At 45.4% G+C, this 18,007-nt stretch overlaps 1 protein-coding gene and 1 long non-coding RNA gene across 4 annotated transcripts in view; one reads left to right on the top strand and one right to left on the bottom strand.

The window, feature by feature from the left end:
- Positions 1-18,007, bottom strand: part of CACNA1C (calcium channel, voltage-dependent, L type, alpha 1C subunit) — a 775,650-nt gene that overhangs the window by 507,961 nt on the left and 249,682 nt on the right. The gene's annotated exons all lie outside the window — the stretch shown is intronic.
- Positions 5,033-7,958, top strand: LOC105529888. The gene is made up of 4 exons (XR_001004578.1): positions 5,033-5,149; positions 6,077-6,297; positions 6,808-6,888; positions 7,645-7,958. It is a non-coding gene; the product is annotated as an uncharacterized LOC105529888 (long non-coding RNA).

Genomic DNA, 18,007 nt, shown 5'->3' with positions numbered 1-18,007 from the left:
CCGCTCCCTCGCCCTTCCCTGAGCCTGCCAGGCCCCTCGCTCGTCTGTCAGTGTCTGCTACTGCGATTCCCTCTGTCTGGAATGCCTTCCTCCCGCATGTCAGTCCACCCTGCTGGCCCCTTCATTCCCACAGACCGTGCTCAGGCATCCCCTCCGGAGGCGCTCCCTCATCGTCTTCTTTACAAGTAAACCTCCGCTCACACCCCATGACTCTGCTTTACCTTTCTCCACAGCCCCTATTGCCATCCAACAAACTGTGTTTAACTTACTTATTTTATTCGTTGTCTCTCTGTACTAGAATGTAAGCTCACCTTGGGCAGGGACTGAGGCCTGTTTTATTTATTGCTAACTCCCTTGCCCCTAGAACAGATACGTAATAAATATTTGATGAATGAAGGATGGACTTTAAAAACCCGTACACACATATACAAACGCATATGTGTCTATTCCTAAATGTACATATCAAGGCTGCCACTGAGGGAGCACCAGCAATTAATACATCCCAGGCCCTGGAGGGGGCCTGTCTCAATTAATACATCCCAGGCCTGTATCAAGCCTGCACTCTGAGTGTCTCATTAAGTCTTTCAATGAGGCCGTGAGAAAAATGGACCACCCACATTATAAAATTGAGACTAAAGCTTGGAGTTTAAGGAGCAAGGAAAAGAAAAGTCGTAAGTTGTAAGACGTGCCCATTATTTTATGTATCAATGAGAAAGAAAAAATGGTGCCAACTAAAGTGTAACCTATTAGTTTAGATTGCACTTTAGTTTCAGAGAAATGAAAGTATAGGGGAAAAAATGTCAGGATCAGTAGAATCAGTCAAATGTAGTAGGTCAAACCAAAAACAAATTGACATCAGGTGTGTATTGTCAAGTAGGAGTGATAACTTATGGGATAATGACCTTTGGCTTCTGCCTAGTTCTTAGCAAGTCGTCCAGTGACCTTGAACACATAAAGAGGCTTTGTGAGTTCTTCAGGAGAGAAACAGAAAAATGGAACTGAAATATAATGATTCGTCACAGGCTGAGCACATCCAGGCACTTTATGTGATATCATTTAATCTTTCTAACAGGACAATAGCATTGTCTTCGTTTTGCAGACTCAGAAAGGTTAGGTAACTTGCCAAAAGTCAGTCAAAGGTGGTGTAGAGATTCCAACTCAGGTCCCTCTGATCACAGAGTCACTATGATTCCGAATCAGCAGAATGCAGTGTCTGTCTTGGAAACCCCTGTGACTGGATAAATCCCCAAATCAGCACTCAAAGCTTGAAATGCTCATGTTCTTAGGGAAAATTGACACTGGAGTGCAAGAACCATTTTTCCAGAAAGCTGGTCCTGGTTAGAGGAAGGAGAGGAGCTGGAAGGAGATCCCGGACCAAAGTCAGGAGGGGATGGTTTCAAATAGGAGGGGAATAGCTAAAAAGGGGAGGGCAGGGAACAGAGAAAGCATGCAGCACTCCCCCCACCACCCAGCAGTTGTGGAGGGAGCTCTTGGTGAGGATCGCCTCCCCCCACACAGGTCGTGGCATCAGCAGTAATGGCAGCAATATCTGCAAGTGGGCTAAAGACAGGCATATTTTAAAGCCTTAGGCCAGTTTAGCATCTTCCACCTGGACCGGGATTCAGATGCAGCCCTTTCAGATTTATTGCCTGCCCAGTGCATTCATTAGAAAAGAATTTGCACTGCGATGGGCCATTTGTCAAGAGCTCTTCTCCTGCCGAAAGAATACTTGAAGCCCGTGCTGAAAACCAACAGGGAGAGAGCTTGACAACTGGAGGGAGATGGGAGTCAAACTCTGTGTATTTAGTAGTTGTTTAAGACCCAAGTGCAGTGAAGGACAAGTTCCTGGCTTGCTAGCTTCTATTGTGAGTCTCCGTGGAGGAAACAATGACACTATGTAATTATTAACAGCAGCAAGCCAGGTCTTAAGCATACTGTGCACTATGGTGACACAAAATAGTAATTTAACAACATGACATATGGAGAGGAAATCTAGGTATGTAGATGGGGCTTGAAATCTTTGTATGCAAAATTTGTGATAGACAGGTAGTATTTAAATACACTGGCTTTAGAATGCTGACCGTCTTCCAGAGAGAAAGTCAGGATATTAGAGTGAATATCTAAATCTGGTCTCCGGCAGATTCATACAGGTTGTGTGACTTTGGCCAAGTTACCGAACCTCTGAGTCTTGGTTTCCTTTTATGTACAATGGGGATGATTAATATTAGTCTCACGTACATTGACAGCTAGTCTTTTTATGTCAAATGAGATCAAATCAGTGAAAGGATGCTGTAAACTATAAGAGAAACACAAATAATAGCTAATTAATTTCCTGAGAGGTTTTACTACCCCTATATGAAGAAAACTCCGTGTGTGTGTGTGTGTGTGTGTGTGTGTGTGTACGCGCACGCACGTATGCGCATGCCCCCACATCTCCAAGCAGCATACCTTGGGAGTTCAGCTTTTCTACGAAGTCACAGGAAATAATTTAGTTGGTAATCTTGGTCTCATCACCTTCCTCTCCTAGCACTGGGGAAGAAATGGAACTCTTCTCCCTAGAGCTTTCCTTTCAAAGTGTGTAACTGATGGGGAAGTCAGATGTAGACAGACTTGTAGAAGTTTCTCAAGATGATTCAGACAGCTCAGTGATTACATGTGTATGGCGTCCTCAATCTCTAGGGCCTCATCCATGTGGTTTCCATCCAGCTTGTTTTGGGTCTCATTCTCATGGTGGTTCATAATTCAGTAAAGGCCCACAATGCAATGACCACAATATTCAGAAGAGGAATGATGGTTGCCTACCACTCTACACATCCTCTCTAAAGCATAGACCTTTCCCCTTAACAGGGCCTTAAGCCTTAATGTCTTGAGTATTAGTTGACTTTGAAGGGAGAAGAGACAGTGACAGAAACCCAAATACCAGAATCCCAAGTAAAACTCTCCAGAACACTTTCCCTCCCCACTCTGCCCACTGGGATCTTCTTCTTGCTCAGGTTCCAGGGGGCAGTGTCTGGCAATTTCATGTACATGAAACCAGATTCTTGCATGACTTGGCTCCAGAAAGATGAGAAATTTTTGATAACTTTATCTATGTATTTTTGATAACTGATTTCTTTCCATATTGGTGCTTGCTAATTATTTATGCTACTGCTATTTGTGTAGCCTAAAAGATAACATTTGAATTATTGCCCTCTTTAGTTGTCTAGTTTCTGCCTTTTTAAGAAGATACTAGAATATAACCTAGCAGGCCAGGCAGGGATCTAGTCTTCATAATTCTCTTGGTGCAATGCTACATAAGTGCTGAATAAATGCTTTTTAATGATGCAGCAGCTGAAAGGGCTCCACACATTATCTTATTCATATTGAAGATATCCTGACAAAGTGAGCAATGTCTCACAGATGGAAAAACAAAAAGCAGAGAGGTGAAGTGACTTGCATGAGATCAGAAAGCAAATCAGAAATGGAGCCTTGACAAGTCTTCACACTCTTCAGTTTGGAGTACTAATGTTTATTCATCCATTCTAAAAAGCCACAACCTTAAATATCTGAGTTCTCCAGTCCTGCAAAATTTGGGTGTGACAGAAAGCACTTTATAAATTGTGCTGGAAGAAAAACAGCCCTAACAGTTGGCTAAGGTACATAACTGTCTATTTCGACCAAACATCAGAAAACCATTTTGCAAGCAAATACTACGTTATCATCTCCTCCAGACCATGATGGCAATGGCATAGTAGTAGTTACATGAGGCTTCCCACCTCTGGGACCCACGGTGCTTCATAAGGTAATTATCTCCAACACTGACCTGTTTGCTTGTACGAAGAACACCAAGTTGCCTTTTCTTCATCAGGAAATCGATGGCAAAGTATGCTCTACTCCCCAAAATCCCGAAGTGAGCCAAAACAACAGGCTGACCTCCAAAGTCATCTTATAACACACGACTCTGGACCCATCACCCCAGTCTTCCCTTACTACTCACATGCAATGCGGCTGACCACCCTGGCTACCACCACAAGGGGTGGAACAGAACAGGGGTTGGGAGGTTGGGAGCTCATGTACAAGGGAGTCTGGGAAGGTCATGCATTCTGTTTCAACCTTAAATCTAGAAGAATGCTGGATAACCAGGATTAGAGGCTCAGCCAGGGGGATTAGCAGTTCAAAAGAGAGTTCTAGAATGAAGATACAGATGTGTGACTCATTTGCATATCAGACAGTGGAGAGGAGACCAGAAATCATACTTTCTCATGTAGGCCTCTTGTGGCAAGTCAGGTTGATCAGAATAAAAACTTCATTTCCCAGCTCCCGGTTGTTGATGTCATTGAGAAGTGGAATTACAAAGCAGAAATAAACCAGGGCACCTGGGGTCTACTGCAGGAGTCAGTCAGCAGGCAGGAGGTTCAGGGTGGGAACCAAGCCTCACCATCTCTACCTGTCAAAGTGCCTACGGGTCTTTAAGACCGATCTCAAATGATACATCCAACTTGATATTTTCCTGATTTCTCCAGAGGTATTGTCTCCCGTCTTTAAACTCCCACAGGATTTTGTGTGTGCGCCTTTTATGAGATGCATCATAATCTGATTGGGGTTATGGATATCTATAAATAAACTAGAATATATTTGTGTATTATCGTTTACTCAATAATGATTTATTGAGCTCTTGCTATGCACTTCAGACTCTTAAATAATAAGAGTATATATAAGTTTCTTGAGGGATGGAACCATGATTTATTCATTTGCTAAGATTTATACATTTTCATTCTAATGTACATAGGATACTATTGAATTCAAATCCAACAGCACTGGCAAAACAACTCAGTAAGAGGCAGGATAATGGAGGACTTCAGAGCAGGAATCTTAGCGTCAGGGAGATCCAGTTCAAACTCTACATTAACACCTCTGTAGCTTTATGGCCTTGGGCAAGCAGCTTAGCTTATCAGCAGGTGGGTCTGTAGGGTCATCCACCACAGGAAGGACGATGAATGTTACATCACAAGGAACCCACTATTGACACACTTAATCAGCAGCTATGGGGGACTTAGTCAAAATGGCCAGGTTAGGGTCCTCTTCTTAGGATCAGAAGGCACTACTGACCACCAGCATTCTTTCCAACCAGGCAGTTCCATCCAGGAACAGATATCCTTGCTGGTAACTGGTAGGTGCTATATTTTCTACACCTCAATGGAGCTGGGAGTCCCCAAGAAATAAACCTCAGCAGTTGGTTAGACTTGGCTGCTTCATCTCCCTTTACCCCAAAATCCCAGCTGAAAACAGGGGCTCAAACCCTTATGTTTGGACCCATTCACTCTACAGTTTCTTTTGGAGGTGTGACTCCCCATTAAGACATCCTGATGCAGACAACATTGTCCAGTACACTATGCGTCTTGCAGAGCCAAGTAGGATATCCCTGTCCTTGAACAATCAAGGATTTAAAAATGAAGTACCTGCTGAGCCGTTCATCAGCATTTATGTGCATGTCCATTCCAGTATGTAAAGATTGTGACATTTCAGATCCCAGTGTTTATGGTCCATTAAAAAGCAATGTTTCCTTTAAATGGAGAGGTAGTGCATCGCTCCTTCATCCTTACTCCAGTGGGCACCTCCCCCTGCTCAACTCCTTTGCAGGTTCATTTCCAATAGGTTTATGTAACAGAACAGCTGAACCATGTATCAAAGGGGCTCTGGGTGCGGCTGCTGAAGCAGCATTTCACTTGCAGCTTTCCAGTGAATGAGAAAGTACTCCTCATTTGAGAGCTGCCTGCCGCTCAGGACAACTCATTGTCCCTTATGTTCAGATTGCTTGCTTAATTCAGGGCTTGGGATGAGACGTGAGCTGGCCGTTTGGTTGCATGAGATGCACACTAAAGGGCACGACAGGGTACCATAAATGATCCATCCAAAAATCTATTGGTGCCCATAGTCATGTCCATGTCAAAGACTTGGGCCCTGGAATATTAATATTTACATTGTGCTTTTCCTCTTACAAAATACTTTCTAATTCCCTAGCATCGAATCCTCACAACTGCATGAAAGCATTATTCTTGTTCTTATTATTACCATTCATTCCCACTACAAATTGAAGCAGCCAAGGATCTGCACGTCAGAGGTTAAGCGTCACGTTCAAGATCACAAAGCCAGTGAATGGCTGAGCTGGGACTCCAACTCCAAGTTCTCTGACTCAAATCCAGTGACTTTCTCAACACAAACTTTCTGAATACAAATGGTTGTCCTATGAACGGCTGTGTATTAAGAAGGGCCACCAGCCCACTGATTTATTCACTATTCAGTTTATACTTGGACATGGTAAGACATCACAAGTTTTTTCAAATAACAGGGTTTTTTAAAAAAAGTTTTTATTTCAAATGTTTATGGTAGAAAATTTAGAAGAATCATAAATAATGAAATAAAATAATTTGTAATTTTGTTCCCTGAATTGGCTTATCATTAACACTCTAATGTATACCTATTAGACCTTCCAGGGTATAGTATATCCTGTCTACACTTACATGAGATGTAAATAGTTTATATGTCTCATAAAATTTGGGACCATATTGTAGATAACTGTCTACATTTGTTCATTTAGCAGTGAAGTTGAACATCTTTATGTGCCATTAACTGTCCTTCTAGGTTATCATTTAAATGGCTACATGGTGTTCCATTGCATGGATGCATCCTAACTTATTTACCCAGCCCTCTGGTGATTGAAAAATAGAGGAGAGAAATTAAATTATCCCAGGTTTAGCCCCATTACAAATAAGACTACAACGAACACACTTGTAAGTAATCCTTGTGTATTTCTGACTATTTCCATAGGATAAAATCCTGTGGACTTGTTGAACCAAAAGAAAGGAGCATTTTGAAGCCTTTGAGCATTTTGTCAAATGACCCTCCAAGGTGAGTGGAACTTCTGCACTGCCATCAACTGTATCTGAAAATGTCCAACTTCCCAACATTCTTGACAAGACTTTCACTGCTGATGTTTATTCTGAACCAACTGCCTGGCATCCTTTGGGGCCTCCTTGCCCAACTGCCCAGCAGGCCCTGGCAACTCTGCCTCCCAAGCATTCACATTCATCCCACTGGCCAAATTCTGCCCATTCATCTCACCTCCACTGCTGGCACCTGGTGCCAGCCTCTATTCTCTTACCCAACTGGCCTCCCAACCAGTTTCTCATTCCCTCCCAACTCCCTTTTCTAATCCACAGGCAGAATGATGATATCCTAAAAATAAAAAAGACACGTCAACCTCCCTACCAGTCATGATCTAGCGCTCCCCTCCCCCTGCTGCCAACCCTTTGACCAGCTCACCTGCACCCTCCTGGTCATTCACTGTGTGCCAGCCTTGCTCTTCTGTTTTTGACACATGCCAAAGTTGTCCTGCCTCTGGGCCTTTGTACTTGCAATGCCCTCCCCCGGAAGGCTCTTTCTTTCTTTGCAAACCTAGCTCCTTCTTGTCTTCCAGGTCCCAGAGGTCACCTCCCTGACCACTAGCTTAAAGTAACCCCCGCCCGCAGCACAGTTACCACAAAACTCTGCTTGTTTCTCTTTAATTTCTTTTTCATAGCACCTACCATAATATGAAGCTCTCTCATTTACTTGCTTACACCTACATTTTCTGTCTCTCCTCTCTTCTTGCCCTCATATGCACAGAGAATGTAAACTCTGGCTCAGCACAGCATCATTAGTGCCTGTCAAAGTGCCTCGCATATAGTTCATCCTCGATAAATACGTGTTGAACAGATGAATGCACAGGAAAAAGGAAATAATTTTAGTATTGCGCTAACCAAGCATAATACTCAAGCTAAATCTAATGTAAAACTTACCGCCAGCTGCCTTCCGGAAACAAGTAAAAAAAAAAGACAAGAGACACCACGAACAATGGTGAGTCCAGACTGGTCAGTAACTCCAGATCCCAAAGCTCCAGCTGAAGATGCCTCTCCTACATCAGACTGATCTAGGAGAACCCAACCTAACATCAGCACCCCTTCACACCTACCTAGTATCAGCACCCCTTCACACCTAGTGTCAGCACCCCTTCACACCTAGTATCAGCACCCCTTGACACCTAGTGTCAGTACCTCTTCACACCGCACCCCTTCACACCTAGTATCAGCACCCCTTCACACCTAGTGTCAGCACCCCTTCACACCTAGTACCAGCACCCCTTCACACCTAGTGTCAGCACCTCTTCACACCTAGTATCAGCACCCCTCTGCCCACAGGAGGGCAGAGGCAATGCTTGAACCAGTTCCCTATGCCTGAGCCTTACCAGGGAGCCAGCACTGTAGCTGGTGTATCACATGCATTAGCATGCACAGGCCTCACAACTCTGCAGTATCATCATTCCCACTGGTACAGATAAGGAAACTGAGGTTCAGAGAGCTATGAATTAAGCTCAGCTCACAGGAGTTGAGCAGAGGGAGCTATGAATTGTGTCAGTATTCCAACACATATCTATCTGACTCTATATATGTGCTTTCTGTACAATTGCCCAGGGACCCCACAGCACTGCCAGTTGGAGAACGAGGAAGCCCAGATGCCGGTCCCTGACCACTTCCACCGTCTTTTGCTGTCTCTGGATGCAGCATGCAAAGAACCATTTCCCTCAGCGTCTGAGGAAGAGGAAATCCTTTCTACCATGGAGAGCAGCTTGGGTTCTCATGACAACTTCAATGTCAGAGAGGTGAACCAACATCAGAGAGTGCTCTTCAAGGACTGCCTCCCTCCTGGGCCCTCCTCTGCCTGGGTTACAGGCCTCTAGATCCCACCAAAAGCTGCTTGTACTTCCTTACTCTCCCAGCGCCTCTCCTGACACCTGGCCTCTGAAATTCTTTCCACATATAAGGGTGCTCTCAGTGTGTGTGAAAGCAAGTGTTTCCAGGGTTTCAGGTGCTCCACAGAGAAACTTTCATAGTCATTCAAAAAGATTAGCTTCTCTCTCTAATTCACATAATCACAAGGGATAAAGCCTCACAGGTTATGGGCTGGAGCTTCTTCCTCTGAGGGTCTAACAGGAAAAGTTGGACAAGTATATATTTGTTCTTTTCTACTTACAGCCCAGAAGAGTGGCACAGTACCCAAGAATACTTCATTCTGTATTTTTTTTTAAATAAATAGACAAAGTAAAACACTTGGTTTCTAGTTGGCCAGGTAAAATGAGAAAGGAGCATTTCCAGGGTTGAGTTGGCAGCCCTATCTGTTGGTCTCTCCACTTCAGTGAGGTCCTCTGAATGGTAAATGAATGAAGGCAGAAGAGCGGTGAAGAGCTTTTTCTGACCTCACACCAAAAAATAACAGGAGAGTCAGGAAGGAAACAGGTGGAAGCCCGAAGGGATAGGAGCAATGTGAAAAGTGGAGTAGGTCTGTGAGTTCCTTCCCCAAATTCCTGCATGGCCAGTTAGCCCAGAAATGCACCAGGGCAGAGCTCCACAAAGCGGGAGAAGCATCCAGCAGCCACGGCGCTTATGACCCTCATAAAAGGGACAGCAGTTCTGGAGATGGGACTCTATCTGGCTGATTTTTAGATCCTACAGTCAGATACATATTTGCTGATCTAACTCGGCATTGGTTCATACGCAGCCCTTCCCTTCCACATGTCAAACACAGAAATGCACATCCCAGATTTACAAACTGACAGTTTCCCATTCCTGCGCCGAGTGCCTTGGCTTAACTTGAAAGGCATTTCAGAGGCTAAACTATTGAGACAGATTCAACGTGTACAGTGACACTCAGGCTGCTAGATACCGACTAGTCAGCCCTTGACCAGCAGCTGCCAGATGATTAAAAACCACAGCGAAATGATCAGATCCCTACGTGCAACCTGCAACTGATTTCAGGACCTCTCTGTTTTGTATTTTCTGTTGTTCTAACAAAAAAAAAGGATCTTTTTAAATCTATTTCACATATTACAGTAGCCCGGACATCAAATGTTTCCCAGAGTGAAATTAAATATAGCATTTTATTTGGAACAAGCCAGTCTAACTCAATTTTCCTCCCCGGCGTTGCCACAGAGAGACCTTCCATTTGGCAACTGAAAGATGTGCTGAGCTCTAGGCTGGACGTAAGACTTCTTTCCATGCTCTTGGTAACCCATCTGCTTCCTCTGCCCCAGTACAAGCACTACAGGAATAAAAAAAGGAGTTTTGCCCCTCTGCCCCATGCACTGCCTTGAGGGAAAACATCCCTGTCTTTCCAGCACAGCCTATCCAAGCTCCTGCAGAATATGGTGCTTCACCACCAGAAATTAACTTCCTGAAGGAAAGTCAATGAGTTTGCCAAAAAGCAGGTTTCCCTCTTTGGAGGGAGCTGGTCATATCTGGGATATTGTTGCACGTTGCTGATGATTAACCTGCAGGAGCCTCGTTGTCAATAAACATTTACTGGACGTCCACTGAGGGCTCTGCATCATCCCAGGGAGTGAGAGGCTATGGAGAAGCAAAGGATGCTATAGTAGGGAGGTGGGAGGAACCCAGAGACCCCAAAACCCAATGTGCTCACTTTGTAAATGTAGTAACGGAGACCTAGAAAGAACCTGGTGTTGCCAAGGTCACAGCACCATGTGGTAGCCCTGGCGACTTCCTGAATCTCAGATCAGGGCTTCTCTGAAGCTCGCTCCTAAGTTAGACAGGGGGTGTAAGTGGAGACTGAATATCTATCTCAAGTCCATAGAAGTGTCCGTGGAAGTCTCCAGTGACTCCGCAGTTACAGCTCCCATTTCCCGAGGGCCTGAGCAGGGACCTGGCACCTAAGTTATCTCTAACTTCCCAAACAAGCCTGAAATAAGGACACTTGGGCTCAGAATGAGGCCCAAGGTCACACCGATCGTGAACGTGACAGGTGCAATTTGAACCCAGTACTGTTTGATTCCAAAGCTGGCTATATGGATATGTTAGGATGCCTACCTACCACGTCACCTGACTTACTCCACCCTTGAGATGGAACCATCTCTGTAAAGAAACAAGGATTAAACCAAATCAAGTACAAATGAAAACTCAGATTGCAAGCCATCATAGAAAGTAACATTCAGTGTGTGTATGTATTTGCATGATTAAGCACACACAGAGAAAGAATACATCTAGATACCAAGTGGTAATTTTTAAATTTTCTCCTGTATAAATTTGTTTTTCTAAAATATTAAAATAGATGATTCTCATTGATCTGAAATTAATTTTTTAGGTTGTGGTAAAATATATACATGTAACATAAATTTTACAATCCTAACCATTTTTAAGTGTACAATTTAGTAGCATTAAAAACATTTACATTGTTGTTTAACCATCACCTCCATCCATCTCCAGAACACTTTGCTATTCTTGAAAAACTGAAATCCGGTACCCATTAAACAACAGCTCCATATTTCCTCCTCCACCAGCCCCTGGCAACCACCATTCTACTTCTGTCTCTATAAATTTGTCTCTTCTGGGTACCTCATACAAGTGGAATCATACTATACTTCTCCTTTTGTGTCTGGCTTATTTTATTTAGCATAGTGTTCTCAAGGTTCATCCATGTTGTCGCATGTATCAGATTTTCCATCCTTTTTAAGGCCGAATGATATTCCATTGTATGTATATACCCCATCCTGTTTATCCATTTATCCATGGATGAATACTTGCATTGCATCTGCTTTTTGGCCATTATGAATAATGTTGATGTGAACATGGGCAAACAAATATTTCCGAAAGTCCCTAGACTTTTTAAATCCTGGAGTATACTTTTAGAATGTGCCACTGTGAATTAAAATCAGGATAGGCTTTCTATTGGTGTCAGCTTGGAAAACAGCAAATTCTGTGCTGGAGTCTACACATTTTGCCTTCTGTCTTTAAACACCTCTAAACCAGTGGTTCTCAACCCTGGCTGCATATTAGAATCACCTAGGGGTGCTTTTAAAAAATGCTGATGACCCAGCCCTATGAAACCCACTGAATCAGAACTCCTCTGAGTTGAGGCAGAGGAATTGAGTATTTTTAAAAGGCTGCCCAGATTATTCTACTGTCCAGACAAGAGTAAGAATCAGTGTCCTGAAGCCTCTTCTTCTGCGGGCCCTTGCCTTTATTTAAGAAATCTCTGCCTTATGAGTAATTCCTCTTCTTTCCTCCCATCAAAGCCCAGAAGGGTTTGATAACCAGTCAATTGCCCTAGTTGTTTGACTGACTGCATTTCAACTGAAACATTCGCTCCACGGCCTTACCTCCTCCAGTTGAAGCCTTTTATCTCTAATTGTGGACTGCGTGCCTGCTTCTTTCTTGGAAGGAATGTTGATATGAGTAAGCAGTTAGGGAAGTATTTCCAGGCCTACTCCGTCCTTCAGGTATTATAATCTAGTCCTTTCAAGGCAGTAGGGACAATAAGAGGGGCCAGAAGATGTGGTCCCAGTCCATATCCAGTGCCCGACTAAGGCACTGAGCCTGCTCAAGAGGCCCCTCCCCATGCTCACATTTCATCCCTAAGCCCTGGCCTCCCCCTCGCTCTTGCCCGAGACTCCCAGCTACTTAATTGGCATGCCCCAGGGACCTTTGGTGGTTCTGCCCAGTTCTGTCTTTGCTAATTTTCGTCTGTGATGGGGTTCCCTCCTCTAACACCCTAGGACACATCTCTGCTGCGTGTGCTTTCTCTCTGGTTCTTGTGTTCTTGACAGCAGAGCACGTTAACTGATGGGCAGCACAGTGACTTGGAGAACAGGACGAGTTCCACAAGCATCTTTGTCAGAAATGTCACAACCACGGCCGACGTGACACTGGCAGCAGCAGGGCATATTCTAGGACACAGATTCACCATCAGCTGCTCCCCAGGCAGGCAGGCCTGGGGCTCCAGGGCCCTTCAACTCACCTTGGGGCTCTTCTGCCTCTTTGCAAAGAGCCCTCCAAACAGGGTATTGGGAGCTGAAGCCATGGCAGCAGCTCCAAGGACTGGCCCGTTTGGGAGAGAACATGGTCCTTCCCTCTGCCAGGCCTACCTTGGAGCCTGTCCCTGAAGGGCTGGGACATCCTGAGTCCTCCACAGGGGACTGGCTGCAGAGCCCTTTTATGTCCACATGCAATGCTGATGTAAAAGTGTCAACAGTATTGGGCACAGGGACTGTAGTAGGAGCTCTGAGGAAAGACAAGAGCATGAGCTGGAGGAGTCAGGCCCCGAGGAAGGAGAGGAACCAAGCCTAGGAAGAGGGAGAGCGCATCCCATCCAGAGGAACAGGCCTCACTCAGAACCCTTCTGCCCTCACAGGCATGCTGGGCCCTGCAAGCTAGCAAGCCATCGGGGTAACAGGGCCCTCAGCACCAGCACCTGATCCACTGACCAGGATCTATCCTAGTATGTGGGGCAAGCTCGCGGAAAGGGAATGACGAGGAAGTGCGAAGGACAAGGAAAATGAAAACTGAAGCCCCACCGAATGCAACAGAACACTCACAAATAGCAGAAGGTTAAATCCAAGCAAAGGGACTCAGATTGACATGTCTCTGATGTCTCAGTGACCAGGGAACCCCAGATATGCCAGCAAACACGGCTTCGTTTCCCCATCTCATGCAGCGCACGTTTGCTCAGCCCTCCAACACACCCGCTGCAATGCACGTCCTCACTGCCTCTGGCTCCTCCTGACTTCACACCCATGAGGTGCTCCAGTCCAAAGCCAGAGAGAGCCCCTCTGCCTCGCTGGGGGAAAAGGGGACGTGAGGAGAAAACACTGAACATTCCTCTTCTCTCTTCTTGAGTACTTCTTTTGGCGGAGATGACACATGGCTGCACACTTTCTAGGTAACGAAGCAGAAGCATAGACTAGAAGGGATGGGATCAAAGGAACCTCACATGTCCATCAGCCGTGTGCGCTCACTAGAAGTGTCTGCCTGTGGATGAGTGCTGGGCCTACAGGGAAGACAGGAAGGAGGGCTGGCAGTAATGAGAACTGTGTTGTGATGCTGTCGCTGAATTACAGCATCATGGGAACTCCCAGGACTCAACGCCTACGGCCATGCTGTGGCCAAGACCCACTCCGAGCACATTTCTATAAGAGAAGGAGTGTGGCGCAGGCAAACCGACAGAGGGATGGAAGACAGACAGACTCAGGTTCAAACCACAGCTCAGGGACATTTTTAGCTCCATGACTTCAGGTTTCAGCTTTAAAATGAGACGTAAAAAACTGTATCATGGATTAAAAAGAATCCTGGTATTATTATCATGGTGATAATATTTGTTCAGTATTATTAACTTATTGCCAGCAGTTAGGCTTTCTTAAGCATATTTCACAGTGATTCACATACTTGACCTCAATGATTCACATACTTGACCTCATTTACCTGGAAAACAATAAGATTTTTGAGGTGTCTGTTGAATATGAATGAAGTCACCCTCATAGATTGTGAATTGATATGGAGCAGTTTGTCAGACACACTGTTCAGTGGAAAAAACAAAACATAATGCAGGACAGAATGTATCAGTGTTCCCATCAGAGGTTTACAAATCAATATACATGTTTATGCTTTACTGATGGACAGACCTCCTTGCAGGGGAGGCACCGGGGGGCTGGGACAAGGGAGAAGAGAGACTTATCACTATATACCCTTTTGCATATTTTTGACTTTATACTATGTGTATGTGCTACCTTTTTAAAAGATACATAGAAAAATTAAAAGGACTGTTACTCTGAAAAAAGAAAAGTAAAGCTGTTACACGTTGCTGAAAGCTTTGGATGAACTAGCACAGTAAATAAGTGGCAATGTGCTTCCTTAGCCCAGCTGAGAGGTGTTTGCCAGGGACCGCACCCTAAGGAAGAGGCTAGGGTTACACAGAGGTGGCTGCAGTTTTTACTCCATTGCTCGTTAAAGAGCCTGGTAGAGCAGTGCTGGCCTCATGATGGGCCACAGCAGCTGAACGACACCCCTCTGGAGGTCACACTTAACAATGATGGTGGCCAGGCATGGTGGCTCATGTCTATAATCCCAGCACTTTGGGAGGCTGAGGCAGGTGGATCACTTGAGGTCAGGAGTTCGAGACCAGCCTGGCCAACATGGTGAAACCCTGTCTCTCCTAAAACTGCAAAAAATTAGCTGAGTGTGTTGGCATGTGCCTGTAATCCCAGCTACTCGGGAGGCTGAGGCAAGAAAATCTCTTGAACCCAAGGGGTGGAGGTTTCAGTGAGCTGAGACCCACCATTGCACTCCAGTCTGGGTGACATAGTGGGAGTTCCTCAAAAAAAAAAAAAAAAAAAATTATGTTGGTAACTCTGTGTTCACATAGCACCTCTTATCCAAGGAGTGCAAGGTGCTCAGGCACACTCCTCGGGTCCTGGACCCACCTCCCCGGAACAGGGAGCAGTCACTGAGGGCATACAGGGCCATCCCCTTCAGGCTCACCTTGCAGTGTGCAGTGTGGTGGCCCAGGGCACGCCTAGGTTTCATGTCGCTTCCAGCGACCTTGGCAGTTGCTCAACCTCTCCATGCTTCAGTTTCCTTCTTTGTAATTCAAGAATAATAGCAGTCCTTAGTTCATGAGATCAGTGTGAAGACTGAATAATGACCACATGTAATAAGAACTAAGATTTACTGAACCATGATTCTATTATAAGCCCTGGACACATCTGTATCTGGTTGGAGTCCGACAATGACACTCTGAGGTAGGTACTGTTACTATCCTTATCTACCAGTGAGAAGTGGGGTCACAGAGGGGTGGAGCAAGTCACCCACATCATAGAAATGGTGAGCAGGAGCCCAGAGTACTTCACACGAACCCCTCCTCAGCAGCGCCAACTGAAGGACCATCCAGTTTCAGATACGCGCTGCTTTAGAGATGGACAAACTGAGGCACGAGGAGGCTGGAGCAGACGCTGCCTGCTCTTCCTCACAAGTTATTGGAATGCTGCGAAGGCACCCTTGAGTGACAGATGTCAGGGAAGCAAGACAAGAAGCTATGGTGGAGTTATTGACTCTCAGTCTAAGGGCTGAAGGTACAGGTCTTCCCTCCCCAGTGTGAGCGCCAGTTCCAGCCACAAATCTCCTCTCTCAAAACTCGCGATTCAGCCCTGCTGATCAACTGCAGAGAAGGTGCCATAAAAACCTGCTCGAATCTCGAGGTGCCCCAAACATGAGAAAACGGGCTACAGCTGCCGCTTAAAAATGTGGAGGGATAGACTGCGGGAGGAGGGGCAGTGCGAGAGCCAGCAGCCCATCCGTGTAGAGAGGGGAAGCTGGGACTGTGTAAGCAACGCCATAAATCCCTTGTCAACGCTGCCTCCGTGCCTTTCCTCTGTGGACGGGGTCCGGGGCCCGGGAGGCCTGCAGAGGGGAAGGGAGCCTAGCGTTTAGCCTCTGATGGCCAGAAAGATAGCTCCACACAGTGTCTGTGAGAGCACCAGGAAAGCAGACACACTGAGAGTTTCACTCATTAACATCGGTGTTGCCATGACAATAAGCTGTTGCCAGGTAGCAGCGAACTAGGAGAAGAGTGAGAATTAGCAAAGCCTAAAAATAAAGCTGTTATGTTTCTTCCCCCGTCTAGATGTCCATGTGTAACAGGCAATAATCTCGCCGCCTCCTCCTCACCCCAGCCCTGGAAGCCCACATGGGAAAGACAGTGCCCTGCACAGAAGGGGAAGGTCACCTCTCCAAGGGAGGCAGAGAGAACAGTACCCGAAGATAGTGGTGGCCAAAATCTGAAGGCCAGCAATAAGCAGCACCAGAGAAAGCTCAAAGTAACACCTGGGAGGGATTTTTCCTTCCCTTAGGAAGTTGCTGACCTGAAGTGTTAACCTCAGCTCCAGGTCGGAGCAGGGCCCTTCCACGCTGTCAGATGCCCGTCCAGCTCCTTGGCTCTGAAAGAACGGGAAATGGCAGGCGCTGGCTCCTGACTGACCACTTCTCTCCTGGAAAATACTTAGCCGGGCCCCCGCCCCAGAGACATCTGTGGGAGTCAGGAGCCTAGACTGGGCACACGGACAGTTCCTGGTTGCTTTTATAACTGTGCTACCACTGAGGAACCAGAGGAGCCACTGGGATAACAATTCCCAACAGGAGGAGATTTCAACAATCAAAATCACTGAGCAATTTGTTAATATCTCCAAGGGACATGCAATAGAATTATTTTCAGGATCTTCCAGTTCGGCTTGATGTCAGAGGAGAAAATGCATGGTGTCCAGTTCTGTGCTTCCTCTGTCCATCCCTCCCACCAGCCTGTAAGCTCCATGAAGGCAGAAATCATGTCTAACTGGTCACCCTTATGACCGCAGCATCTGCTGTCACCCCAGACACTTAGTCAGGGTGCAGTAAATACACAGAGGAAAGACGAAGAGAGGAAGGGGCAACTGACTCAAGCATAATGAAGCCAACATTCTAGATAAAACAATGAAGATATTAACAGTACAAATATCTGGCCTAAATCAAATACATCTCTTTCTCAAACTATAAGCTCTGCATTCTAAGGACTGAATCCTATTCCTTATCTAACTCTCTATTCTCAAAAAATAAGTTAGCAAGTATGCAGGTGTCATGCTTTAAGCAGATCAGATCAGTTAAAATGCAAAATTTTGGTGGCAATCATTTCCTTTATAAGCAATCATAAGATTTCCTCAAACACAGAACCTGCATGATCTCTCTAAAGTAAAAGTTGTTTAATTCAGATAATAGGTAATAATCTGGATCTATATATTGAATGAAGTTAGCGGCAACCACTGGATTCCTGGTTTCTTTCCTTGCAATCACACTTTCCTTTGAGTTCTTTCTCTCTACCACAGGCTGATGAGTGCTCAGGAAATGCAAACAGTGGCTAATTTTGCTTTCAGTGTAAGAAGCACACATTTAGGAAACAAAATTCATTCTTTCTTTCACCATCACCTCATAAAAACATATAATCCGGAACAAAATATTAATAATTTCTTGGTTCTTTGACTGCTCTGGATTACCCAGCCATTGATCCAAATACCAGCTCCTGTCTCTAGTCCTCCAAGCTTGTGTGAATAACTTAAAAGTAGCAGAAAGAGGCCAGGCGCAGAGGCTCACGCCTGTAATCCCAACACTTTGGGAGGCCAAGG

The sequence above is a fragment of the Mandrillus leucophaeus genome, unplaced genomic scaffold (genome assembly GCF_000951045.1).
Source record: "Mandrillus leucophaeus isolate KB7577 unplaced genomic scaffold, Mleu.le_1.0 Scaffold79, whole genome shotgun sequence".
Taxonomy (NCBI): Eukaryota; Metazoa; Chordata; class Mammalia; order Primates; family Cercopithecidae; genus Mandrillus; species Mandrillus leucophaeus.
The sequence above is the reverse complement of the archived record's forward strand: the minus strand, read 5'-3'. Positions and strand labels throughout refer to the sequence as shown.